Below are 25372 nucleotides of genomic sequence, written 5' to 3'. Positions count from 1 at the left end.
AGCCTGGGCCGATAGCACTGATGAACACGGATGCAAAAATCCTCAACGAAATACTAGCAGACAGAATCCAGCAGCACATTAAAAGGATCATACACCAGGATCAAGTGGGGTTTATCCCAGGGATGGAAGAATTCTTCAATATACGCAAATCAATCAACGTGATAAACCATATTAACAGATTGAAGGAGAAAAACCGTATGATCATCTCAATAGATGCAGAAAAAGCTTTCGACAAAATTCAACACACTCCAGAAAGTAGGCATAGAGGGAACCTACCTCAACATAATAAAGGCCATATATGACCAACCCACAGCCAACATCGTTCTCAATGGTGAAAAACTGAATAGCTGATTCACTTCGTTATACAGCAGAAACTAACACACCGGGACTTCCCTGGTGGCGCAGTGGTTGAGAATCCACCTGCCAATGCAGGGGACACGGGTTCGAGCCCTGGTCCAGGAAGATCCCACATGCTGCGGAGCAACTGAGTCCGTGCGCCACAACTACTGAGCCTGCGCTCTAGAGCCTGCGAGCCACAACTACTGAAGCCCGCACGCCTAGAGCCCACGCTCCGCGACAAGAGAAGTCACCGCAATGAGAAGCCCGCGCACCGCAATGAAGAGCAGCCCCTGCTCGCCACAACTAGAGAAAGTCCGCGCGCAGCAGCGAAGACCCAACGCGGCCAAACATAAATAAATAAATAAATTCATTAAAAAAAAAAAGAAACTAACACACTGTTGTAAAGCAATTATACTCCAATAAAGATGTTAAGAAAAAAAAAAAGAAAGAAACAAGCCTGGGGTGGGTGGGATGAGGTCTGTTTACACGTCGGGAAGACGGGGCCCCTCAGAAGTGCCTGGGGGGGGGGGTCACTCAGCCACAAAGAGGAGCACCCGAGCGCCCCCGGGACTCCGGGCCCAGTGTCCCTTCCACCTGCGGGGCCCAGTGTCCCTTCCACCTGCGGGGCCCAGTGTCCCTTCCACCTGCGGGGGCCCAGTGTCCCTTCCACCTGCGGGGGCCCAGTGTCCCTTCCACCTGCGGGGGCCCAGTGTCCCTTCCACCTGCGGGGCCCAGTGTCCCTTCCACCTGCGGGGCCCAGTGTCCCTTCCACCTGCGGGGGCCCAGTGTCCCTTCCACCTGCGGGGGCCCAGTGTCCCTTCCACCTGCGGGGGCCCAGTGTCCCTTCCACCTGCGGGGGCCCAGTGTCCCTTCCACCTGCGGGGGCCCAGTGTCCCTTCCACCTGCGGGGCCCAGTGTCCCTTCCACCTGCGGGGGCCCAGTGTCCCTTCCACCTGCGGGGGCCCAGTGTCCCTTCCACCTGCGGGGGCCCAGTGTCCCTTCCACCTGCGGGGGCCCAGTGTCCCTTCCACCTGCGGGGGCCCAGTGTCCCTTCCACCTGCGGGGGCCCAGTGTCCCTTCCACCTGCGGGGGCCCAGTGTCCCTTCCACCTGCGGGGGCCCAGTGTCCCTTCCACCTGCGGGGGCCCAGTGTCCCTTCCACCTGCGGGGGCCCAGTGTCCCTTCCACCTGCGGGGGCCCAGTGTCCCTTCCACCTGCGGGGGCCCAGTGTCCCTTCCACCTGCGGGGGCCCAGTGTCCCTTCCACCTGCGGGGGCCCAGTGTCCCTTCCACCTGCGGGGGCCCAGTGTCCCTTCCACCTGCGGGGGCCCAGTGTCCCTTCCACCTGCGGGGGCCCAGTGTCCCTTCCACCTGCGGGGGCCCAGTGTCCCTTCCACCTGCGGGGGCCCAGTGTCCCTTCCACCTGCGGGGGCCCAGTGTCCCTTCCACCTGCGGGGGCCCAGTGTCCCTTCCACCTGCGGGGGCCCAGTGTCCCTTCCACCTGCGGGGGCCCAGTGTCCCTTCCACCTGCGGGGGCCCAGTGTCCCTTCTACCTGCGGGGGCCCAGTGTCCCTTCTATCTGCAGGGGCCCAGTTGTCCTTCAAACATGCTGTCTTCGTCACAAAACCTTGTTCCTGGTATGGGATTTCAAGATGCAGCTTTAACGGCCGTTGAGTTTTCCTCCCAGCTGACGCGCTAACGCTTTCAAAAGGACACTGAAGTCGGTGGGAAACCACGTAGTGCCACGTCCTCACCCCTCCTGCAGGCCCGGTGCGGGAGCACAAGCCCCGGGGGCCAGACCCAGAGCTGCCGCGTTTGTCGGTGCGGGCATGTTCCGCGCTCTCCCCCCACCCCGAACCGGCCACCCACCGAACGGGGCACGTGGACGAAGTGTGGTCCATCCAGAGGACGGCTGTCGTCGGCTTCATGCCGAGCAAGAGGAGTTTCCATCCTCACAGAGGCCTGGAGGGCAGCGCCCACCCACGGCGACGAGTCAGAGCAGCGGTGGCTGGGCTGGGGACTGACTAGGAAGGGGCGGGAGAGGACGTCTGGGGAAGGAAGGGCTCCCTCTTGATCAGGGCGGTGGTGACACAGGCGTATACATTTGTCAAGACTCAAACTACATTAGAATGTGTGCACTTTATTGTATACACGCTCTAGCTCAGTAAAGCAGCTTTTTAAACATCCAATCCCTGTAGAATCTGAGCTCTAGGGACAGATGAGAACGGCCACCCACGTCACCTACCCGGGCAGACTCTTCTGCTCCCAACACGCCAGGTCCGGCCCCTGAAGGAGGGGTCTCTCCCCCGTATCCAAGGGGGCCGTGACCGGCTGCACCCCAGCCCAGAGCCCTGGGCAGCAGAGGGGGCCAAGCTTCAGCCGAGCGAACCGGGCGCTGGGGCCTCCGGACTCTGGGCTGGGCCCCCTGCTGCTCTGCGGACGGTGGAGCGTCTTTCCACCAAAGGCCCTTTGGGGACCACTCTGCCCGCCTTGGCCTCCCAGATGGCCCCCCAACACCTGCTCCTTCACCTGGGAAAGGGCGGGGTCATGACTGCACTTTCTGAGCAACCTAGAGACGAAAGGTGGGAGAGGGAGGGGGGGAAACAGTGAATCCGATTCACCAACAGCTGTCTGCTTCCCGGCTGGCCAGCCTTAGATGGGTTGTTATTTCAAGGCAATCATTAGAGCAGCAGCCAGGAGCCTTGCTGGGTCTGAGGTTAATGTCCCGCCTAGCCTTCCTCGGGGCCCAGCTGCACACTTCATCGGATTAGGGGCCCGGAAGCAGGCAGTGGAGCTGACCACAGGGGACTGGCCACCGAGGGCTGGGCTGTGAGATGATGCGGGTCAGCGTCCCGTGGGCCGAGAGTGACCAGACGCTCTGCCGTCGCCTCTCCTGACTTGGCGCGGCCTCTAGATTGCCAGGACCCCAAAATGGAGATGTCCTGGCCCAAGCCCTGGCCCTACCCCACACTCACGTTCCCTCTCCCTAGGGCTGCCAGAGAAACACAGGCCCCCAGGTAAACCTGGATTTCATATAAAGAACAAATAATTTAATACAAGTTGCCCCAAATGTTGCTCCAATTTGTTGTTTCCCTGAAATCCAAGTGAACTGGGCTGCTTCTGCGTTTGCCACCTTGGGCCACCCTGCCCACACCCCTGGCAGGGTCACCAGCTCACCTCTGTAACGGGTAGGCCTCTTCCCCAAAATGTTGATTCTTTTTTTTTTGCAAACCTCTCCCACAGAATCTGGGCCAGGAAGGAGGCTGTTGGGGCAGGAGGAGGGCTGGGATGGATGGAAATCGGGGGAATTAGTCCCTGACCGCCAGCCACCAGCTGTACATTCCCTCAACTGCGTCAGCAGGGAAATGCGACGAACGGGCCAGGGACTCCTTATCCACCTGCCAGTGTGGGGGGAAGACCCAGCGGGCGATGCACGGCCACACGCCAGCACCAGCGCCTCGTCCGGGTGGAGAGGGCCCCTCCCCCAGGGGCCCTGATTCCAAGAGCAGCCTCTGCGTCTTGGTCACCTCTGGGTCCCACTCGGCCATGCTGATGGTGCTGGGTCTGCCTGTAAAGGAGGTGGCTCTGTTCCCCCCGGCAGCCCGGGGCCCGCGTCCTGGGGCTCAGAGGGCGTAAGGGGTAGCCCAGAGGTGTTTTGGTCAAACCCACAGCATTTAAAAATAGCTGTCCATCAACAGAGGAACGGATAAAGAAGATGTGGTACATATATACAATGGAATATTACTCAGCCATGAAAAAGAACGCAATTGGGTCATTTGTAGAGACGTGGGTGGACCTAGAGACTGTCATACAGAGTGACATAAGTCAGAAAGAGAAAAATATCGTATATTAACGCATATATGTGGAATCTGAAGAAATTGGTACAGATGATCTTATTTGCAGGGCAGAAACAGAGACACAAACGCAGAGAACAAACGTATGGACACCAAGGTGGGGAGGAGGGGTGGGATGAATTGGGAGACTGGGATTGACATATGTACACTATTGATGCTATGTATAAAATAGATAACTGGTGAGAACCTGCTGCATAGCATGGGGAACTCAGTGCTCTGTGGTGACCTAAATGGGAAGGAAATCCAAAAAACGGGGATATACGTATACGTGTAGCTGATTCACTTTGCTGCACAGTATAAATTAACACAATATTGTGAAGCAACTATACTCCAATGAAAAATAAATAAATAAATAAAAATTAAAAATATTTGACCCAACAATTCAACACCATTTAGAATTTCCACATTAAAACCCAAGCATCTGGGGCTTCCCTGGTGGCGCAGTGGTTAAGAATCCGCCTGCCAGTGCAGGGGACACGGGTTCGAGCCCTGGTCCGGGAAGATCCCACATGCCGCGGAGCAACGAAGCCCGCGCGCCACAACTACTGAGCCCGCGCACCTAGAGCCTGTGCTCTGCAACAAGAGAGGCCACTGCAATGAGAAGCCTGCACACAGCAACAAAGACCCAATGCAGCCAAAAATAAATTAATTAATTAAAAAACAAAAACCCAGGCATCCAATTTGAGGTGAAAAATCTGGACACTGAGGCTATGGGGGCTTCCACCCTGCACGGCAACCCCGGCCGCAGCCACGCCCGGGGTGGGAGCAGGCGTCCCGTGTGGGGTCGGGCTCCTGCAGGCTCATGCGGGGGGGCAGCAGGGAGACAACGCCCACATGCCCGCAGGACGGGCAGCCCCATTAACCGCAGAGCCGACTCGCCAGTGTCCACAGGGAAGGAGAAAAAACACGTTCCCAGGACACGCGAGGCGCTTGAGCTCGGAGCCACCAGCTTTGCAGGGCGCTGTGTCCCAGCACTCAGAGGAGGCCTGCTGGGTTTGAGGCCCGGGATCAGAGCATTGACAGGTAACGTCATTGACTCAGGACCTGGAACTCCTGTGTGTAAGCCAGGGGGGCCGCCGCGGGCTCAGCAGGCCCGAACCCTGGACAGTTGTTACAGACTGTGTGCCCGTGGGCTGTGTCCTCTGCCTGAAACGCCAGTGGTACTGACCACAGACAGTCATAGGGACCGCATGCTTGCCCAGGGCCAGGGAATGGTGTGTCCCCTGGGACACGCTCACACAGGGAGGCTGACAGCCCAGTGGCACCTGTTGGAACCAGGACCCGCCAAGCAGCCCGCACTGTCCGAGCACCTCACTGGGGACACAGTGAGCGTGGGTGACAGCAACTGAAACGGGGCATGGGGGTGAGGCCACAAGGACAGAGATGGACTCGGGGGGTCTTTTCAGGGCCTGTGGTCCACAGAGCAGAGAAAGTCTCCAGCGCTGGAAGCATGATAAGTCCTTCCTCTCAATCCATCCACCCACCCACCAAGCGCCCATCTCTCCATCCGTCCAGCTCTTACTGGGGGACCTACTACAGGCCTGGTGCTGTGCTAGAGTGTTCTCTTGAAAAGAAAAGGGGGAAAAAACACAGGCAGTAAAAGTGCTTGCTTTGATTGGTACATGCAATTTAACAGTGATACTCAAAGCCAGGACGGGTCCACAGGACAAGAGCCAGGGCAGCAGCAGGAGCCTGTGCCCCGAGCACCTCCGCAACGCGGCGGGGGGCTGCTCTGGACGCCCCCAGCCTCTCGGACGCCCCACGTGTCCTCGAAGTGAGGCCCGCGAGTGGAGTGGGGCAGCTGACTGTTGGCCGTGGACCCAGCGCCCGGGGGACAGCAGGTGGGCGGGGGTGCTGGGTCCCGGGTCGCCCACGAGCTCCTCTGCCTCCCAGCTGTGTGACCCGGGGGCATCGCAGCCCCTCGCTCTGCCTCAGTTTCCTGACCCGGAAGAGGGAGCCGAGCAGCGATGCCGCACCTCGTAGCGCTGCCGTGAGAGCCCGGGAGTTGACGCGTGTCTGGAGGAGACGGCGGCGCTGTCTGCCTCCTTCCGGGGGGACAAGCGGGGGCGGCGGGGGGACCGCCCGCAGGTGAGGGAAGCCTGCTGTGCCCAGGCCCCGTCTGCCAGAACCTCCCACCGCAGCCCCCGCGGCCCCGGATCCCGCAGGAGGGAGGCCGGCCACCGTCTAGTCCGGGCTCTCCAGCTGGGGGCCTGGGCGTGTTCCGGGGCTCAGTAAACATCCCCAAACGGAAGCAAAGGCCGAGTGCTTTTGCATTTGTAGCTTTTGCTAAGAAGAAGCCAGAGTTTCCTTGCGTTTTTCAAAGGGGCCCACAGCCCAGAAGCACGAACGACCCCTCCTGCTCGGGTGGCGGCCCCCTCCCACCAGACACACAGCTGCTCCAGCCTTCTCGCCTTCTTTCTCCTGCCCGCGATGCACGCCACGAGCTGCCATGGACCACCCAGCACAGCCAGAACCTCCCGCTCCCTGCACCTGGCTCCACAGTCAAGTGGCATCCCACCTCTGTCTGTGCTCAGTGTCATACCCGCACGCGAGGCAGCCAACAGAAGGCCCCTGCGAGCGCTGACCTCCACGCGCGGATGGACGCGGGAACGCACGACAGCTCAGCGGCCTCCCACCCAGCCTGCTGGGTGAGGGGCTTCCCTGCAGCGGGGCTCGGTGGGGCCCGCCCAGCTGGTTCCATCCAAACGTGGGCGACAGCCTGGCCTGGAGGGACTGGGAGGGGTGGGGGCTGGGGGGCTCCACGAGAGGGAGTCCCAAGTCGTGCCCTGTCGCACAGGGTGGCGTACAACAGCTTCCCCCAGCCGAACTGCCCCTTCACCACTGTCCCTGCGCTCGCTCAGCCATCACCTGCTCACTGGACACCTTCCACCAGCTTGTCCAGGGAATACATCAGTGCTGAGCGGCACGCAGTCTTCCCCCAGCGGTGAATTCACATCTGGACTTGACTGCCTGGGAGACGGCCCCCAAATCCTACTGCCCACCCCAGACAACCCGAAAGGTTCCCGACGTGGCATGACGGAGGTGAAGCATCACCATCTGCAACTCCTAAATGAGGGCCCAGGAAACTCTATCATCAGGGACAGGGCAGAGAAGCTGGCCGTGCGGGTCAGGCTGACCTCCTGAATCCACTGGTCAGTCTCAGGGTCACACAAAGTGGCGCTTCCTGACGGCTGGGACAGGTAGCGTGACCTGGAGGGGCAGGACCTGGCACTTTGCAGGGCAAACGGTCAAATACTGGCAATTTCCCATGCTTCAGCCGAACACGCAGCACATTTACAAAGTGTTCTTTATAACTATCAGGTTCAGGAAATACAGAGGAACATGTTAAAAAGCATCACAAAGATATAATCTCTCAAACTCAGAAAATTCTACTGGACAAATGACTCAGTTTCTTCCATAAATAAATGACATGGAAAGAAGGGGTGGGACACTGGTCTGGGTAAAAAGGGCTCGGGAATCACATCGACTGAATGCAATGTGTAGACCTTATTCGGATCCGGATTCAAACACACCAACTGGAACAAGATACTTTTGAGACAATTGGGGAAAACTGAACATGGGCTGAGTACTGAATGGTATTAAGTTATTACTGCTTGTCCTTTCTACTTCCAGCTAAGATGGATGGAGCTTAGCCTCTCACCCGAAACAACCAAAAACAAATATACAAGGGCTTTCCAGACACCAGACATGAAGGAATGAAGGACACTGATTTAAACCTAACCCCATCAATAACATTAAATGCTAACGGCCAAACATCTCAATTTAAAGGCAGAGATTGTCAGGACTTCCCTGGCGGTCCAGTGGTTAAGACTCTGCACTTCCACTCCAGGGGGCTCGGGGTTGATCCCTGGTCGGGGAAGTTCCACATGCCATGGGGTTCAGACAGAAAAAAAAAAAAAAAAGAAAAAGCAGAGATTGTCAGATTGGATAAAAAAGCAAGATCCAACTGCATGCTGGCTCCACAAAATACACTTTGCTTGTAAAGATACAAACCAGATCAAAGTAACAGGCTGGCACAAGAGACATCCTTCTAACACTGGTCAAAAGGAGAGTGAGTGGGCTTCCCTGGTGGCGCAGTGGTTGAGAATCCACCTGCTAATGCAGGGGACACGGGTTCGAGCCCTGGTCTGGGAAGATCCCACATGCCGTGGAGCAACCAGGCCCGTGCGCCACAACTACTGAGCCTGCGTGCTGCAACTACTGAAGCCCACACACCTAGAGCCCGTGCTCCGCAGCAAGAGAAGCCACCGCAGTGAGAAGCCCGTGCACCACAACAAAGAGTAGCCCCTGCTCGCCGCAACTAGAGAAAGCCCGCGCGCAGCAACAAAGACCCAATGCAGCCAAAAAAAGATTAATTAATTAAAAAAAAAAAAGGTAGAAATTAGTTTCAAGTGCACACAGGACATTTACCAAGATAGACCACATGCCGGGAAATAAAACTAGTCCCAGTAAGTTCAAAAGAATTATACATCACACAAAGTGTGTTCTCTGACCACAATGGAGTTAATTAGAAATTAATAACAGCAAGATCTCTGAAAAAAATCCCCAAACGTCTAGAGACTAAGTAACACATTTCTAAAAAAAAAACAACTCACGGGAAAAAGAAGAAATGGAAAGGGAAACCAGAAGGATTTTGACTTGAACAAAAATGAAAGCACAACATACCAGCGTCTGTGGGATGCGGCTGCTTGGGAGGGTTTATGGCACTGAACACCCACAGGAGAGAAAGAAGGAAGGTCTCCAATCACTGGTCTCAGCTCCCACAAGAAACTAGAGAAAGAAGAGAAAAGAGAAAATGAAACCCATGTAAGTAAAAGAAAGTTTGAAGTGGGAATCAATGACAGAAAATAGAAAAACACTAGAGAAAAATCAATGAAACCATGAGATGGTTCTCTGAGAAGATGAATAAAACCTCTCTTCAGACTGATCTGAATAGAGATCAAGGAAAAAAGACACAAAGGCAGAAAAAGGAACACGTGAACAACTTATACCAATGAACTTGATCAAAGCTCACTCAGGAAAAGAAGCAGAGAGTCTGACCACGCACTATACCCATCAACATATTTTAACATATAGTCAAAAACCTTCACGAGAAAAAGTTCCAGGTCCAGACGGCTTCACTGGTGAATGCTATCAAACATTTAAGGGAGGAATAATACCAATTATGTACAAACTCTTCCCAAAAACTGAAGAGGAAGGAACAGTCTCCAACTCATTCAATGAGGCCAGCATTAGCTGATACCAAAACATTGCAAGAAAACTAGAGAAAAATACCCCTCCTGAACAAAATACAAAAATCCTAGACAAAATCTTAGCAAATTAGCAAACGGAATCCAACAACATACTAAAAGGATAATACATCATGACCGAGTGAGATTTATACTAGGAACAAAAAGTTGGTTTAACGTTTGAAAACCAGTCAATGTAATTCACCACATAAACAAAGTAAGTAAAAAAAAACACTACGATCGCCTTAATAGACATGAACATTTGACAAGAATCCAACATACACTCCTGACAGAAACTCAGCACATGAGGAGTAGCGGGAAACGCCCTCGTCCTAACAAAAGGCATCTTGGAAAACCCTAGAGCTGACATCACCCCGGATGCTCCCTTAGACCAGGAAGAAGGCATCATGTCAAGTAAAATGTGACACACGGTCACCTACATAAACTCTGATGAAATCGACAAATAATGCCAGACTGGCACCCCGAAACCTGTGAAGCTTCGCTAAGAATTTTAAGAAAAGACCTCAATAAACGGAGAGACACAGAGTGTCCGCGGGTCCAGAAACTCAGTATTATGAAGATATCAATTCTCCTTGATTAGTCTACAGATTCAACGCAAACCCAATCAAAACCCCAACAGGCTTGCTGCAAATCGACAACCTGAATCTAAAATTCTCATGAAAGTGCAAAGGACTTAGAATAGGCAAAACAACTGAAAAAGAAGGACAAAGGGAGGGCAAGTCGACAGATTTTGAACCGTATCATAAAGCAACTGTGACCAGGACTGGGGTGCTGGTGCCAAAGCGGACAAACAGACCATCGGAACAGAACAGGGAGTACAGAAATAGACCCACGTGTGTAAGGTCGACCGATCTGTGACAAAGTATAAAGGTCATTAATTCAGGGGGCAGGGGACAATGGCACTGGGTGTCGTGCGCAGAACCCAGAACTCAGACCACGTACAAAAATTAACACAAGTGGGTTATAAATCTAAACATAAAACCTGAAGCTACAAAATTTTTAGAGGAAAACAAACTAGAAAATCTGTATGACCTGGAGTTATGCAGTGATTTCTTAGATATACCGCGAAAAGCACAATTCGTAGACGCGGAGATGTGATGAATGGTCGGGTTCCGGCTGACGGCTGGAGGGCGGGGCTGTTGTCGCTCGCCCCAGGGGGCGGGGAGCAGCCCCCAGCGCCCACACCAGCTGCCCTCCACCTGCACAAATGCCTGCCAGGCCCCCTCAGCCCTCCGGCACGGCCCGCAGCGTCCCCTGCCACCTCCTCGGCCTCCCTTCACCCACGAGACCAAGTCACAAGACTCCCTCCTGCTCCTGGGCCCTGGGTCCCCTGCATCTCCTCGCCCCCTGCTGATACCCCCAAGAGGGCAGATCCTGTCCAGGCAGGTCCCCAGGCCCCTTCTGCCCAGGGTGACCAAGGTCACCTCACCAGGGCAGGACACAACTGCCACCCCTGTGCCAGCCCCCCAAAGGATCACTGTTGTGATGTCGATTAATCACACTCTGCCTCCTGGACCCCTCTCCCGTCCCTGATGTTTGCCTCTGGGGGAAGGAAAGGGACCCAGAGGCTCTGCCCCCGTGGAGCCCGCCAGCCTCGGACGGGCCAGCCCTGGACCGGGCAGGCGGGGGACAGACGGCTGGTCCAGATCCTGGCTCTGCAGCGGGGCCTCGGGCCAGGCACTTAGGACGTGGCGGGGCTGGCGAGGGTCCCCCCCCTGCCACCTGGCCTCTGGGCGGCTCTGGGTGCCTTTGTTGACTCGGAAGATGGTCACAGCTGTGACTCGGGTGGGACCTCATCTTGGGGTCCAACCTGCCACTGCAGGGAGTCCGGGAAAAGGGCCTGGGAGCTCTCAGCCAGCAAACCCCTCAGGGGGCACGGCTCGGCTGTGAGGACCGCTCCCCACCTGCCCCCCGCCCCCCCGGGCAGCCCATCCTGTCTGAGCTGCTTTCCCTGTGCCTGCGACGGGGTCGTGCAGGAGGACGCCAGAGGGACCCCACCCATGCACATCTGGAGGAAGCAGGGAAGCCGCCAGCCCCCCACAAGAAAGCCCATCACCCCCTCAATAGGCCATGAGGCGGCCACGTGGCCCGAGAGCCCCAGGCTGGGGCAGGGGGCACCCGTGGACCCAGCGACACAGTCCTTGCTTAAGCAGACCAAATACCTGTTTTTCAGTTTTACGTAATAAATACACTAACGGGGCAGGGAGAGGTGGTTCTTTATTGAACGATCCGCTTGCTCGGGGATTCGTCTAAATGTGCTGGTTTTCTCCCTACACTTACAATGTTTGAGTTACGCACAGCTCTTTAGGGTCTTTTTAAACTTTTAAGTGAAACAAGGCCCACCTGTAGGAAGCCCCTGAGAAAATAGCCGTGGAGTGAGTAGCTCTTCAACTACTAACCAAATACAGTGCACAACCCGGTCTGCCTGATTTGGTCAATATTTACATGGACTTCAGCCTCGGAAAGGAAATTGGGCCGTGCTGGCGCTCAGCTGGGGAGCTGTCTAGCTACGCGGGTTCGATAGGCAGCTGGGCCCCCTCTGGCATCGCAGGCGGGCGGGCGGGACACGCCACCAAGACCAGCGCCAACGCCAGTGTCGGCACAGCATCTGCACCTGTGGCCAGACGGCTTTTTTTCTTTTTTTTCTGAGTTAAGAGTAGTTTATTTTAGAAAGGGAGACTATTTTCGGTCAGCTTTAGAGGTAAAAGTAAAATTTTTTTGAGACAGGACACTTCCCGTCGCCCTGGAAAGCTCCCCGCGCCCCCAAGCCCCTGCCCCACGGCCCCTGGCCTGGTTTCTGCCCCGTCCAGCCTTCTCCAGCGTGTGTGGCCACCAGACCGTCCAGGGAGCTGTGTGTGGATGGACCATGGCCAGCTCACGCACCCCAGCTGGGGGCCCTGCGTCACGGGCTCTGCTAGTGTCAACAGAGCTGCTCCCAGGATTCTGTGTGCACGCGCGTCTGCTGGGCTGAGGGAAGCGAGCCTTCAGCGGTCTGGGCACCTGTGCCCACCCACCCCGTGCTGTGCGACCCCAGGAGGGTGGCTGGGAAGACTGACCAGGCAATGGCAGGGGACCCTCAGGGGGCACTTCCCACAGTCCACAGCCCGAGGCCCAGGTGGGGGCAGGACGTGGAGCCGACAGAGGGAGTGAGGCGCCAAGGCCTGGGGCATAGAGACCCCTTCCTGAGCCTGGACAGAGACACAGGAAGGAAGGGGGGAGGAGTCCAGGGCAGGGGCGGCCAGCAGGCCACGGGCAGGGAGGGCGGGAGGGTTCGGGGGGCTCTGCAGGAGGGCGGGCCTGAGCCCCTCTGTCCCAGACCGCTTTCATCTGGGAAGCAGGGAGCAGTGCGAGCCCCCCTGTAGCCTCCCCGTCACCCGCTGAGCCGGGTGGGTGAAGATGAGACGTCTGCCCCCTCTCGGCCCTGGGACCCCCAGGGGGCGGCAGCAGTGGGGTGTGGCACCTGGTCCCCAGCTCCAGAGAGCAGACAGTGGTGGCGTCTGTCAGGAGGCCACCCACTCGCTGGGCGTGAAAGGTCAGCCCCAGACCTGGGCTGCGTGGCGGGGGAGAAGGCAGATCAATATTTCTACAACCACTTTCCAGGTGAAAACTGCAGTTCAGAGAGGGAAGGTAACCTGCCGCGATGCACAGAGGCAGGGCCGGGACTTGCCCGGGGGCTCTCCTCGTGACCCCCCTGCCCAGAGAGGACGGGCATGGGCCCGGCGCCCAGCACTGCCTCGGAGAACGTGCTGGAGGGCTAGTGAAGCTCCGCCAGCCAATGTCACAAACCGGTGCCGGAGCCCGAGGGTGCAGCTAATCCTCTTACCCTGCGAGGCAGGCACGGCGCTGAGGAAAGTGCTTTGCCAAATTGTGCTCCCTCACAGTTAATCCAGAAAAAGAGGCCCCGTCTGCGTGGACTGGCGTGACACGGCCCGCGGCCCCCGGCTCGGGACGGAGATCACCAGCTGAGGCCACCAAGCGTGCTCACCTCGCTGTGGCCCAGACCCCAGCTCACCTCCTGGTCAGGCGTCCGGAGCTGGGAGGGGCCCATCTCTTGGCCATCACCAGCCTCCCGGAGTGAGCTGGGCCACAGCAGGGACACGACCCGGCCAGGGCAGGGCATCGCGCTTTGGTGGGACTGTCTTTCGTGGAAGAAAGTCGCGAGCGTGGTCTGAACCTTTCCACCAGGACAGCACCCACTCCTGAACCTGTGTGGCATCCAGGTGTGAGCGGGGCTGAGCCAGGCCTGGGGGCCCTCGCTGCTGAGCAGTCACTAGGGCCTGAGGCCACCGGGGCCACGATGCCGTCCCTTGGGGACGCCGCCCCGTCTGGGGGGACCTGACGCCAGGAGGGCTTGGGGACGCGGTGCCGCTCCTCTCCAGCTGCCTTCCCTCCCAGGCTGGCCTCCTCGCTGCCTCTAAACCTGTTCCTCAGACCCAGAGTGGCCCCCGGACCGGCAGCCTGGGAGCCTGTTAGAAAGGCAGGCTCTCAGGACCTGCCCCAGACCTGCCGAGTCAGAGTCTGCGCTTTAAGCGGACGCCCCGGGATGGCGAGGGGGCTGCACTGCTCCAGGACACGGTGGGGGCCCTGCAGCCGCTCGCTCCCGACGCAGCTCCCCCGAAGCTGGCTCCGCGCTCCTCTGTGCACACCCACGGCCCTGCTGCACCCTCGACTCCTCGGGCGTGCTGGTGTGTGAGCCCCTTTCCCGTCTCCCCACCCGCGGGATGACCCCTGGACGGTGCTGTCCTAGCAGCAGCCGCGGAAGGCATCACACACACACCCCTCGGGCCGTCCGGGGCTCAGAGTACGGCTGCAGGCAGACGGCAAAACCAAGCTCCTGCCTTCCTTGACCTCCGAGCTTGACGGGGCACGCGACTCTGGGGACCCTGGTGGCCGTCAGGTCCGTGTAACAACAGGCTTTGCGCCTCGGAGGAGAGAGCTCGCAGGTGGAGCTCCTGCTTCGGCGAACCTCGGGAACGGCCTTCCCAGGAGAAGTCAGCACCTCTCAGGACGGCTGGGTGGGATCAGAGCACAGCACCTACTGTGTGCAGCGCCCGCCGCCGCCCCCGAGGAAAGCACTTCAGCTTACACGCAAGCGAACAGAGGCACAGAGAGCTTAAGTGACTCACTCAAAGCCACACAGCTGGAAAGTGGGAAAGCCCAGCCTTGAACCCAGAGCCTGTCTCTAGCCACTAAGCCCCTGGGCCTCCGGGCTGTTCCCCCTGCCCCCCACCCCGATCTGCTGGCACCGATCTCCAGGACGGGCTGGACTCCAACAGCCCCACCAGCCCCGACGCCCTGCAGGGCCGGGCACGATGGCTCGGGGCCCAAGAGCCCTTTCCCACCAGACCAGGAGCTTCCGCCGCGTGAAACCCGGGCGGAGACGCGGGCAGTTTGCGGCCCCCCACGGCCCCCCAACCTTCAGCGTTTCTGTCACCGGAGCCAGAAACGCTCGTGGGAGGGAGGGGAGGCCACTCTGGTGACGGAGGTGACGTTCCGGTGCCCCTTCCAGAGCTGCCACGGCCCCAGGCCCTTGGCCTCACCAGGCGTCTCCCAGTCCTGAGGGCCACTGGTGTCCCCAGCTGCCCCCGGGCGGCACGTCGCCGGATCCCCGACGAGGCCCCACCCCACAGAGCCTGACCTCTCTCCTGGGCACGTCAGGCGGGCCGGCCGGGACCACCGACATGGAGCCCAGCCCTACGGGCCACCCCCGGGCAGGCCTGCTCCGTGCCGGCGTCCCAGGCCACCCAGCGGCCACAGGCCCCGCGTCCCCACACGTCCGTATCCTGGGTCCAGGCCTCACCTCGTCCAGACTCCGGACCACAGGGCCTTGATGGCCTCCCCTGTCCCCGGGGCCGGGGGCGGGCGGCCAACGCCATGACTCACCCGCTCGTTCCAGAACACAGAACAAACCCTGCTCTTGCTTCCAAAGTTTGCTCACAATGTTCTCTCTCATGATAATGAGGTCGTGCTGAGGCAGGAAACGTCCTTAGCTTTGGGGATGCAACAACGCAGGGGCAGCAACTGTGCAGGATGTCCTGGGACCCGGGTGACAGCAGGCCCGTTCTCGCCACTGTTCCGCATACTTAAAATGTGCAAATTAAAAAAACAGTTCCCTCTGCCCAGGAGCCTCCCGTCCTCGGGGGTCTCCACTCTGCCCCCTCCATCCCCTGGGCTACATGCCGTCTTCTGAGCCCCGGAGTCTTTTCTGGAGGCGCCCCCCCTCTTCAAGCAGCCTGGGAACCCCGGGGAGGGGCCTCTTCCTCTCCGAGCCTCCCGGGCGTCCTGCGCTCGGACACTGGCCAAATCCCCGACCTGCTAAGTGCCCACGTCCACGGCCGCCTCTGCGCGGGCGGTGGGCGGGGGCAGGCAAAGCCATGGCTCACGGGGGAAAGAGGGGAGCGACAGCGCCAGGGAGAGCGTGTCCCGCAGCCAAGGTGCGGCAGGAACCTGCAGGGCACCATCCCGCCCCGGCCCGGCAGCCCAGAACCCACCGGACGCACATTCAAATGGCCTGGGGGCCTCCCGGGAGCAGCGGGGCTCTCTGTGCAGAAGCAGATGGGGCCAGGCCGGGGGTGGCGGGCGTGACAGATTTAAGCAAAACGCGGAGGCTCTGACTCCTGCTGAGTCTGCCGCGGGCGCGAGTGCGGGGCTGTGAGCAGCAGTCTGGAGCGGCCCGTCCCGCACACAGCCCCGCCGGCCACCAGCCTCTCGCCCGGGGACCGGCACAAAGATGCCGGGAAGCCAGTGCAGCCCAGGGAGGGGGCGACCCCACCGTTCTCCCCAGGCGGGGTGGGAATCTGCAGGCACGTTTGTCAGTCCAGGGGCTCAGCCTGTAAGAGGGGAAGAGGGGCTGCCGTTCCAGGGGAGGGCTGACCCCGCCTGTGGCCCCCGGCTTGTGACCTGGAGGCCACCGCCAAGTCCCAGCGAGCTCCTGATAACCGCTGAGCTTCTGTGCCGACAAATGCGCTCGGCGTCCTCACAGCTGCGCAGCTCAACGCTGAGCCGGGATCCTTCACTTGGCCGCAAGCCGACCCGGGCCCTGTCCACTGGGCTCCAACTGGCTTCCTCTCCTTCTAAAGGGCAGAAGCGAGGTGGCCAGGGAACGGGCCTCTGCTCAAGTCTCCATGACCTTCAGCACTGAGCCCGGCGACCCGCTGAGGCTGGGGGAGCCCGTGGTCTCTCCAGGACCGGGCCTGAGGGCCCCTCCTGCTCCCGGGGCAGAGGCTCAGGACAATTAACGCAGCACTGAGGGGCACCCGGGGGACGCATTTACACAGCAGCCGAGGCCAGGCCAGTCTCCCCGCGCTGCAGGCCTGACCCCCCCGGCCCCGGCAGCCAATGGGCACCGAGGAGACCAGGCCAGCGTGGCCTCTGCCCTCGGGGCCTCCAGTGCGCGGCAGATGTGCTGGGGATGCGATCGCCAGAGAACGGGCGCTGGGAGGAAGAATAAATTGGGGTAGGGCCGTGGGGAGGCCTCTCTGGCAGGTGACCCTCACTCGAGGCCTGAGGGCTGAAAAGGAGACCCACACAGAGCACAGAGAGAAGGGTCCTCCAGCAGGAACATGTGGCCTGCAACGCCCCGGGGTGCTGTCCGGACCAGACCAGCGGAGTCCCGTCTAGCCGGCCAGGCCACGTGCTGGCCTGGGGGGTGGGGGGCGGAGTGGGCCAGGGTTCCCCTCTGCACCTCAGACATAGTATTTAGCAGGTAAGCTGTCTTCACCAGAAAGCGCCAGAGGCGCTGGGAGGGACACTGCAGTCGAGGTGACAAAGGGAACCACACGTCGGGGAGGAGCTAGCGGAACAAAGGAGCCAGAGAGAGAGGAAATCTGAAACGCCAGATGCCGCAGGATCACAGGGGTCGAACAAGGAATCCCCGGCAGCCAGGGCCCACCGGCACCACCTGCTCCTCGCAGGAACCCCGGCTGATCAGGACCCGCCGTCCACAGACCGGGCTCGGAGGCTGCCCGCACCGGCAGGGAGCAGGTACGAGGCCGGAGGCCGCGCGGAGGGGCCGAGCGGCGTGGAGAGGGCGGGGGGTCATCTCGCCTGCGGCCCCCAGCGGCCCGGAGCCCCGCGGCCAGCGGCCAAATGTGTGGATGCAGGCCTTGAAGACGGGCGGGACACAGAGGCGCCACAGGCCGCACACACACCCGATCTGGAACATCTGTCCAGAAGTCTCCCGGACCCAGCACTGGGCCCTGGGAGGTGTGCGCCCTGGTCACGGCCACACAGCTCCCAGAGGCTGTGACGTCCTCACCGCCCCCCCCCCCACCCGGCAGCAGAGAAGCACAAAAGGGCTGCGTCCTGATGGAAACCCAATCCCCTCGCAGAGCCCTGCGACTGGGGACAGTCTCTCCTCACTGAGTACAGCCTGGGTCAAAATACCGTGTTCTGTGCTAATCTCCACTCCCCCACCGCGGGAACATTCCGGGGACCTGAGGGGGGGCTTATGGCTCTGCGTCCCCCGAGGACGCGGCAGACAGAACACAGAACAGCGCGGCCCCTGCCCGCAGCGCGACAGCACGCTCTCTCCGGAAGACCCTGCACAGCCTCCCGAGCCGCTGCTCAGCCCGGGCTGAAGCAGGAGCCCCAGGGGCCTCGTGGATGCACGGCTGAGGCGGCTCAGGGACTCCTGCAGCACCCAGGGGTCAAGGGTCGCGCTCAAGCCACCAGCCAGTCGGCTTCGGGACGTGGGGCCCTGGGCCTCCCTGCCAGCTCCACCAGTCACAGCCACACGGTCCGGTGACTGGAGGTTCCGGGTCCAGAAGCAGATCCGGGACGTGCGCAGATAAGCGGGATGAGCACGTCTACTTTAGGGCTATTTACGGGGCAAAGTGTGACATCAGGTGCTCGTCCACGGGTGGGGCCTGGTGAGTGAATGACAGGACATCCCCACAAGGGGCTGGAAGAGTGAAGGGGCCTCTGGGTGTGAACGTGAATGGCCTCCAAAACCCACTCAGAGGGGCTGTGAGGACAGGGCCCAGCGCTTAGGGAACCCTAACAAAGGCCAGTTCCCACCATTGCTCTAAGATCAGCGTCCTCTGCTTTCCCGAACGAAAGGATGAGGGACCTGCAGGGGCTGCGGTGGGTGCAGGTGGGCATCTCAGGGCACACGAGCCTCCACGCAGGGCACGTCCGGGGCCTGGGGCAGGGGTCAGACAGCCGTTCTCACCATCCGCCTTCCGCAGACGGTGGACAGTGCACATGTGTGGCCAACATTTAAACATTCAACGTCCTAAACTGCAGAAAGACTAAAACAAGTGACCGTGCCCAGGGGGAGGGGCAGACGGCAGGGATCCCGGGGGGTGGTGGGGGCCGGTTGCAGCGATCGATCCTGCATCTTCTCGAGGCCGACCAAGGGGAGGAGGGTCACGCCGCTCTTCCCAGGTGCCCCCCCGCGGGGAACGGCGACTCCCGCCTCAGGGGGACATGCTCTCACTTCCCACATGATTCTAACAAGCCCCAAACAGCAGGTAAGTGGCAGGTCAGGAGGGAGATGTGGGCAGCAGATGTGACAGCCGGCGAGGGGTCAGAACCACTGGACAGCCCAGGGCCCGCCTCCCAGCCCCAGGGCCAATGAGCCGTCTGACCCCTGAGCAGGCCGGGGGCCTGTGTGAGCTGAAAGCTTCGCTGAGCACCAGCAGGTTTATTGCCCAGAGCAGGTTCCTCCCACAAGGTGCTGGACAAACCCACCTCGTCCGCCCCGTGACGCGTTCTCCAGCGTCGAGGCCTCAGCCCACCTGCTGGCCCGTCCGCATCTCCGCTGAGCTCCGCCCGGGGGGGGGGCCCCAAGAGAGAAGCTCTGCTCCTATCCGCCCCCCGAGGCCACGGGCAGCCCTGTCTGACAGCTGACAGGTGATGCTCCCCCAGGGAACGTGCTGGCTTCAGAGTTAAGGGCTGAAGCCGGGCTGCCCTCGTTCTCTCTCTCTCTTTAATTATCCTGCAGTTTTGACATGCACACCCAAGGTCTAAAATTAGGCCACTGGATCTCACACCTGACTTTCCAAGCTCCCCGTTGCGGGGGCGGAGGTCAGCACTGACCCGGGAAGGTGTCAAATCCGTGTCGGGGAACAGTGTCTTCTAAACACGCTGTTCCAGCCCCGCCTGCTGGAGGGCTGCCCGCCTGTGCACCACGGCCCGCGGGGTCCCAGCCACCCACCCCCGCGGCCGCTCACCCCTTCCACAAAGTCAGGCCTGAAGGCGCCTGGCAGGCGGCAGGGTTAGAAAGGCTATGAGGTCCCCACCATCCCCACCGTGTCCTCGGGACCAAGTGCTGAGACCCTCCGTGCAGGCCACACTCAGACTTGGGCCAGAGAACCAGGGTCAGGGCTCCAACTGCCCCCGGACGGGGAGACCCGGCCAGTGTCCTCTGCCTGTCCCCTGGCCACGGGGTCGCCGTCTGGGCTCCGCTGAGGGAAGGCAGGGAGCACCTGCCCTTTTCCCTTCCTCGCCCGTGAAGGTCCCTGCGACTCCTCCTGTTTCCTGAGGAGGCTGAGGACTGCCCCCACGCCGGACGCCTTCCCACGCCATCAGGGTTTGTTTCGGAGGGACCCGAATTCTGCACCCATTAAGCCCACAGTGCTCCGAGGAAGGGCCCTGCCCCTGCTAGTGGCATCCGTGTGGCCACCTCCGGGAGGACCACGGTCCTGCCAGCCAAGCAACCCTGGTGCTTTCAACCACACCCCTTCCTCTCCCCTCGTCTGTTTCTTGGAAAGCAGTTTGTGCAGGTATTTGGCCGTCAGGACACGGAGACAGCATTAGGGGATCGGGTCCCTTCACCTCCGCCACCAGCCGAGGTGTGAGATCTGACCTCTGTCCTTTAGCGAGCAGCCTGACGGTCGATGGGGCCGATACTTACATACTCCCCACCCTGCTTTCGGGCCACCTGCCACGGGCTCAGAGGCGCTGATGCGGCACCTGGGCATGGCTAACGTGGAGCACCTGTCCCGGAAGGTACGGCGAGGCCAGCAGGGTGGGGGCCTGCCCCGAGCTGGGCCGGCAAGTGCAGCCCTGTCGCCGCAAGACAGCATCACTGCCCAGGCAGCCCAGCCACGAGGAACGGCCAGGGCGAGGCCGACAGAGGGCACCAGGTGGCCGGAGAGGAAGGAGGGGTGGCAGCTGCCGGCCGGCTCCAAGCGAGGGTCTACCCAAACCTCGAGGCCCTGACGACTGTGCCTGTTTTACAGATGAGAAAACCACGGCTCAGAAAAGCAAAAAGTCCTGCCCAGGTCCCGGCCAGGAGGCAACAGCAGCAGGACAAGCTGGTGTGCTCAGAGGCCCACGCCCCTCCCCGGGCTGGCGAGACGGGCAGGGGGGACTCGGGGGCGGGCGGGTGGCACGGCGGCACCGGGCTCCTAGGGCCGAGCGGCCAAGGACGGGCCCGAGGACGTGCAGCCGCCCTGCCCGGGCACCCCTTCCAGGCGGCTGCCCCTCGCGGCCGCCCCCCTCGCGGCCTTGCCCACAGACAGGCCACGTGCCGTCGTAACACTGACACAGGCGGGGCGGGCTGCACACCAGCCAGGAAGCCGGCGCGGGGCACGCTCGTGCGCCCCAGGCTGCAGGGGGCGGGGCTGCAGGGCTGGACCCCCAGCAGGTGCCGTGAGGGCCTCTTCGGCCAGCAGGGCCCCGGGTCCTGCCCAATCTGGGCCAGGCCAGGCCGCCACATAGGGCTGTGTCTGCGCCAGGCAGGCCCTCCGGGGGCTGGGACGGGGCGGGCATGACACACGGGAGCGGAAGCCCCAGCTGCCAGGCCCAGCTCTTGCTCTCACAGCTGTGTGACCCGGGCAGGTCAAGCCACCTCTCTGGTCCTCCGCTGCTGCTTCTGAAAAGCCTGGGGTTGACCCGCCCCCACCCCGGGTCTGCACATCAAATCCACTGGGGGGTGGTGACAGTGATTCTCCCTCCCAGGACGGCCATCACCGAGTGCGCCCCACCCCCAGCGCCCCCAGTCCCAGGGCTGTCCTGCCCCCGTCACTGCGGTGCAATCCCTCGGTCCCCTCCCCTCCCCAGGGCTGGTGGGGAGATACAGAGCAAGGCACCACGCCCAACAGCTGACTGACCCTCGCAGGCTGCCCACGCCCAGCCACCTCACTCGTGACTGCAGGACAAGGGCTAGACTCTTCTTACTGTAATTCGCAGAACCCCCTTCCCACCCGTTATTCACCTGGAGCCCTGTGGGCGGACAGGTGGGGGTGCCAGGCGAAGAACAGGTGCCCGTTATGTGCCAGGAGCAGGTCCCCTGTATACACACCTGTGGAAGGTGTATGCTTCGCAGGCTATTTTCCTACCTAAGCCGCAGGATGACCCTGAAGGAGGGTAACCCTGTCCAGCCAGGGGGCTGAGGGGCCCTCACCATCCTCACTGCGGTCCCCTCTGCCCACGAGCACAGCCCTGGAAGGCAGGAGGACCTCGCATCCCTTGTGCGCCGCCTGGTGGCCAGTTGGGGTCAGTCCGATGTTGAGCTGCAGTGGCCCTCACTGTGCTGCACACCCACCAGCCCCTGGGCCACCTGGGACCCTCTGCAGCAGGGGCGGCTGGACAGAGCGAAAGGCAGCAGAGGTGTGTACAGGCGGGGCGACCCTCGCTCCCCGCAGAGCCTGGTACCCGAGTACAGGGGCTGCCCTCTGAGGCTGGCCAGAGCCTCAGACAACAGGCACCGGATCCGGGAAGTACCGTTGGGGAAGCTGTGCAGGCCCCACCCCGCCCTCTCCTGAGTCCCTGCTGCATCAGGTGGCCTGGTTCTCCGTCCCTCTCTGCCCAGGACCCCTGTGTTCCGGCCCCCCTACTCTCGTGATCTCTGCCTCCCTGGAGCCCACACTCCAGGCTGATGCCTCTTTGGAGAAACTACAAGAATCTCAGATCCGGCAACACGGCGAGGCCAGGGGCCTTCCCTGAGGTGCCGTGGGCATCCATCGCCAGGGTCTTTGGGCCGGCACTTGACCACCTCGCATCCTAGCCCTCCTGAGGCTCAGAGTGCCAGGGCAGGGGACCAGGAGGCGGGATGAGAGGAAAGGTGGCAGGAACGGGGCTCCCCGGGCCCCACAGCGGGCAGCGGCCGGACACCACGGGGAGCCCACGGCACCTCCAGGCGCTACGTGGCCCGGCGTCGGCCAGCGACAAGCCCACCCATCGCCCCTGCATCTCAGAGCCTCTCCCAGGCCAATTCCTGATCCCTGGAGGCGAGGAAAGGGCCACCAGCTACAAAACACTCTCCACGATGTATCCCTAGGCCATGCAGCTTTTCTGGGCATAAGACTCTGGGACAAGTGAAAGCACTTGGCCTTCAGCTCAGGCAGCAGCTCTGGGAGTTTGCGCTGGTGCAAGAGGGCTTCCGGACGCGCCTGCACCTGGGACGCGCCTGCACCCAGGCGGCTCCCACGGCTGCCTCTCCTCTGGGCCAAGTATGCCCGGGTGCTTCCAGACCCTTTCACACCCATTGCCCTCCCCCCACAGCCTGGCAGCCCCCCTTGAGAAAAGCTGGGCAAAGGCCACTCCTCCAGAACTAAGATGAGGCAGCTGAGGCCCAGGTCAGAGCTAGTCAGCAGTAAAATGAGACAAAAACCCAAGCCTTGGACATTTTCCCCAGAATGTCAGCTGGCCTCAAAGGAAGACCAGGGAATGGGGCAGAGCCAACGATACAGCTAGGTGGGCACCGTGTGGCCAGCGAGAGGACCTAGCACCCCTCTACCGAGCGGAGAAACTGCCTGGCCCACGGCATCCCGGGCCACTCAGGGCTCACCTGTGATCACACTGGGCCTGCCCTTAACTCCAAGGCAGGAGCCCTCGGTCTAAGGTAGGAGGTGAAACGTAAACGCGCGACGAACAGCGACCACAGACCTGCGGTCAGGGAGGCTGGAAGGGAGCTGGGCCACGTCTGCTCGGGGCCAGGGCTCAGGGAAGGCCAGGGAAGGCCAGGGAAGGCCTGGGAGGGAAACAGGAGGCAGGCTGGTGTGGAGGAGCCCTTCTAGGAGGGAGCAGGCCGTGCAAAGGCACGGGGGGCACAAGGAGACCACGCTTGCTGATGGCAGAGGGTAGACACCAGAGCTCCAGGGAAGGTCACAGCAGACACCCTACAGAGGTGTGGGCGGGCCCTGAAGGCTGCGGGGTCTACAGAAAGGTCGAAGCAGGAGGGCTGATCTGCTGGGAATACCAAGGGGAGGCCAGGTCATCAAACCGCCCCTCCGTGCGGGAGTGGCCCGAGAGATGACCCACCAGGAGCCCTCCCGCCACTGCAGCCACCTTGTCCCGCCCAAGCTGCTGCTACAGAGGCCGGGTCGTGTCCAAGTGAAGCATCGCAGGAGAGGCGCGTCCTCTACCCACACGGCCCCCAGCAGGACTCGTGAGAAAACTCAGGCCGCATCCCTGGAGCGTCAGGATCCGGGAAGGAGAGGAAGCCCAGCTCAGGTGGGGTCTCACCGGGGCTCCGGGTGGGAGAGCCTCCCTCCTCACCCCCTCGGCCTCCGCGCAGTCCCAGCAGAAGGCAAGCTGGCCGCGTTCCAGCCGCCACGTACACTTTACCGCCACGCTCCTCGGACACCTAAAATTAGCCCAGCTGCAGCCCGTTGCCCACAGAGGACGCTGCTGCCTGGCACGGCTCTCCCTTCAGAGGGATGGGGCCGAGGGGCGGGCAGGGCTGCCTGCACCAGAGGACACACACCTACTCCCCGGAAAGCACACCCACACACACGCCACAGGACCTCCTGCGCTCGAGCCGACGTCGCAGCCAGAGGAGTGAGCCTGGTTCCTGGTGACAAGGGGCTGAGTGTCCCCACTGCAAAGCCAGGGCCAGACACCCATCAGCTCTGCAGGAAGCAGCTCTGAGCACAGCTCGAGCGGACAGGGGAGATGCTGTTCCCCGGCATCCTGGGCGACATCGGTCGGAAGGGACGGCGGCCGGCCGGCCAGAGCCCTGTGGTCCCAGAGCCGAGGTCTCAGTGAGGCCCGGCCAGCCAGCCGGCTCCGCTCAGAGAAAAGCCCTTGCTGGGCCACGGGCCCTACCAGGAAGCCCCACTCAGCATCCCTGCAAACGCAGGACGCGCCTAGTCTAGAAACTCGGCACAGAGCCGGTGGGTACGTGGCCGTGCCCTCGGAGCCGGACTTCTGAGCCAGATGGGAGCAAGGGTGTCACACAGCCTGTCCACGCCCGGCCCAACTCCCCCACACTCACGCGGGCACACGCGTGTACACCTCGCACACGCCCCTCGCTGCCGGCTCTAGCACGCAACCAGTTGCAGGCCAGCACTCAGGGCCCTCCCGCAGGGGACCGGCCGGCCCGTCCACTTCCCCACCCGCACCGCATCCCAGCGTCTCCAGCAGCCAAACCTCCGGCTCGTCCCCTCGCGGCCCCCAGGCCAAGGAGCCGCACAAGCCCTCGCCCCGTCTCCTGGACAAGCTCCAGACGCCAGCTTCCTTGTAACCAACTCCGACGTTTGGATTGCAGGTCTGATGCCCAATCTTACCTCGCTGCCAGCTCCAGGAAGGCAGGCCGCCCTCTCCCAGGGGGCCTGCACGGGGTCACCCCAGGGGGGCAGGGTAAGCTGAGTGGCTGCGGTGTTTCAGAGCCCGATGGGCCTCCATTCACAGACGGAGAAACCAAGGCCCAGAGGGGGCGTGAACACAGGGGCTGGGACCCCAGCCCCTGTCCTGGCTTCAGCATCTGCAGCATCAGCTTCCCGGCCCCTGTGGGGGTCCCCGGGGCAGCCGAGCCCACCCCACAGTGGCTGACACCGAGGCAGACACCGAAGCCGCGCAGCAAACGCACACAAGGTTGCGGGGAGCCCCCTCGCCCTGGCCTTGCCCACAGCGCCACCTACCGTCCTGCTGCCCCCGCTCCCTCAAGAGCCCGCGGCCGCCAGGACTCAGCCGGCAGAACGCCCCTGTGCCAGGGCCCCCCAAGGCGCACGGGGAGCGCC

At 61.4% G+C, this 25372-nt stretch overlaps 1 protein-coding gene and 1 long non-coding RNA gene across 5 annotated transcripts in view; one reads left to right on the top strand and one right to left on the bottom strand.

The window, feature by feature from the left end:
* PEMT (phosphatidylethanolamine N-methyltransferase) overlaps positions 1–25372 on the bottom strand; it is a 46958-nt gene that overhangs the window by 10079 nt on the left and 11507 nt on the right. The gene's annotated exons all lie outside the window — the stretch shown is intronic.
* On the top strand, positions 871–8120 carry LOC309650399. The gene is made up of 2 exons (XR_014257557.1): positions 871–947; positions 1931–8120. It is a non-coding gene; the product is annotated as an uncharacterized lncRNA (long non-coding RNA).

This window comes from Balaenoptera physalus (assembly GCF_965194825.1).
Source record: "Balaenoptera physalus genome assembly, chromosome: 20".
In the NCBI taxonomy this organism is placed as follows: Eukaryota; Metazoa; Chordata; class Mammalia; order Artiodactyla; family Balaenopteridae; genus Balaenoptera; species Balaenoptera physalus.
Note: the sequence above shows the minus strand (reverse complement) of the source record. Positions and strands in the feature narration are given on the sequence as shown.